The following is a 2500-nucleotide window of genomic DNA, read 5'->3' as shown; positions in this document are numbered from 1 at the left end:
ATGGCTGTTGTTCAGGACATTTGTGACCCTCCACCACGGAATGAGTCGCTTTGTCCCTGACCAACTTTCCCGCTAGCGGCGATTTTAGGCGGGTGGCGGTCAGGTTGTCGATTTTCAGATTTTGACTTCATTGTAAACTTTAGGCTTTCTTTTATCTCATATTGAAGTATCTAGGCATAACTGTGTCTTCTTTTGCCTTAAAAGTGTGCTTAAAATGCCTAACCCGTCATTCTGATCGCCTATGACTTCGCGAAATCGATCAACTTTGACAAGCTTGCCCTCCGTCATCTCTTGGAATCGACCGGTCGAATCATACATTGTTTTAAAGGTCAAGTCCGTCTCTTTCAATCTATGTCCTTCTCATTGGTTGATTTTTTAACTACGAGCGAATCGTCGCTTTCAAAATAAGGATACACTACGTAAACAATGCGTCACTATGAAGGAAAATCCCCTCTGTCATTGGCCGAGAGAGGCCACGTGACGAAACCAGCCATTCAGCACGCTAGCTCAAATAAACATGGTCGCAGGGTTCGGAAGCACGTTTTCAAGATTGACTTGGCGATTTCCTGACAAGATACACTTGCGCTGCACACATTTTGCCATTCAATGAAGAAGACGACATTTGTGAGTTTCTAACCCAGTACTTCATTGATGGAACTGACCGTTCATGAAATCGATCTCAGTGAACACGAAGGCAACGCTGATTTCGAAAGCAGACGACGCAGGATTGTCGTTCAGTTTTCATCAACAATAATATTAATTTTGATGTAGATGACGAATCAACATTTGCACTAGATACAGAAAGATTGGAAGCCTTCGCCTGAAATCACATGCACCAGGTGCCATCAGTGTTGTGACTGACATGGAAACAAGTGAAACTGACTTGCTGCACTGAAGTGATAGACCTGGGTTTCTCACAGCTCACACAAGGAATGTGCAAGCAAAGTGACTGGGGGACTGGATATAGCTGAAGTGTCTGAAGGTAAGCTTTCTTATTTTACCCACATTGACAAATACTGAAATGTAATGATGGTATAATCAATTGATAATAATTTATTTAACAATGATTGACTCAAGACTGATGTCTTACATTGGAACAGGAATTCACTGTTTGACATGTGGAATAAAAATGATTAAAAGAATAAAGTGAATCTGAGGAAATTAACAGAATGTAAATTAAAAGATCTCACACACACACACACACACACACACACACACACACAATGTGTGACACAGTGTGTATACATGTCACTCACACACACACACACACACACACACACACACACACACACATACATACACAATGTGTGTCACACAGTGAGTCACATACTCACTCACACACACACACACACACACACACACACACACACACACACACACACACACACACACACACACTGTCCCTTCACAGTTTAACCATTTAACTGAGCAAGGGGAGGTTCAGGGGCATGACATTATGAACAGTTTTCAGTTTCACAGAATTTGCTTCAATGGACATTTTATGTGAATGTGTGTCAGGTTGGTGTGTGTGTGTGTGTGTGTGTGTGTGTGTGTGTGTGTGTGTGTGTGTGTGTGTGTGTTGTTTTAAATAAATATAGACACAATTTGTGTCAACAGTAAATACTAACAGTATTACTAATAGTTCAATTTCTTTTTCAGCCCTGAAAGATATGATGGTACTTTATATGCCTGCCTGTACACCAATGAATAATTCTGATATCACTGCTGGCAAGTCATGTCATCAGAAGGAGAGGCAACACCACCACACTAACTACACTGTCAACTAAAGAACTGTCTGCTGGTGAACTATCTATGAGTGAGTGAGTCAACTGTTAATGTACTATGATTTATAGTATAAATTTACCATGAAGTGTGCAAACTTAGTTTCTTTTTACAAACTTTGTCTGGATGTACATGCATGGAATTGTAAACTTTTGCACAGACATTTACATAAATGATATGAGTGTGCATGTGCTTGACATGCCACTATGCATAAAGTAACTTAATGGATTGCAGCATGTCATGCACATGCACACTGATATGCACACTGATACTCATAGTGATACAGCATTAATAATCACTATTTCATACTTTTATTATCAGTAAACTGCTTTGTCTGATTATATTATGATATATATATATATATATATATATATATATATATATATATATATATCATAAGTGTATTCTTTTTCTATTTTCTGATAAAATACATAGAACTAGAAGTAAAGCATTTTGTAAAGTCCTGTGTAAAGAATGAAAGCTGTGATGTAAATGTACAAAACTGAAATTACTGTTGATATTTAAGGCATTAATGAATAAACTTTAGAACATATAGAAAATAATTCAAAACAAAGGAAATGAAAAGAGATAAAGAAGTATTACATAACAAACTGTTTCAGGATAAACCATGCAATTTTGGAACATACTGACACCACCGGTGGAGAAAAAAGAGTGGAGGAAGAAGGTTCAATATCAACACCATCCACCCTGATGACAC

The 2500-nt window shown here is 38.0% G+C and overlaps 1 protein-coding gene and 1 long non-coding RNA gene across 4 annotated transcripts in view; one reads left to right on the top strand and one right to left on the bottom strand.

Annotated features, from left to right (window-relative positions):
• LOC143293126 (vitamin K-dependent gamma-carboxylase-like) overlaps positions 1–2500 on the bottom strand; it is a 133252-nt gene that overhangs the window by 47620 nt on the left and 83132 nt on the right. The gene's annotated exons all lie outside the window — the stretch shown is intronic.
• The window catches only part of LOC143293125 (uncharacterized), a 1694-nt gene continuing 20 nt past the window's right edge, over positions 827–2500 (top strand). The window contains exons 1-3 of the long non-coding RNA XR_013056731.1: positions 827–982; positions 1660–1816; positions 2403–2500. The exon at positions 2403–2500 is cut by the window's right edge and continues 20 nt beyond it. This is a non-coding gene — a long non-coding RNA (uncharacterized LOC143293125). The remainder of the gene's footprint in view (positions 983–1659; positions 1817–2402) is intronic.

Source organism: Babylonia areolata, chromosome 18 (assembly GCF_041734735.1).
Source record: "Babylonia areolata isolate BAREFJ2019XMU chromosome 18, ASM4173473v1, whole genome shotgun sequence".
Lineage (NCBI taxonomy): Eukaryota > Metazoa > Mollusca > Gastropoda > Neogastropoda > Buccinidae > Babylonia > Babylonia areolata.
The sequence above is the reverse complement of the archived record's forward strand: the minus strand, read 5'-3'. Positions and strand labels throughout refer to the sequence as shown.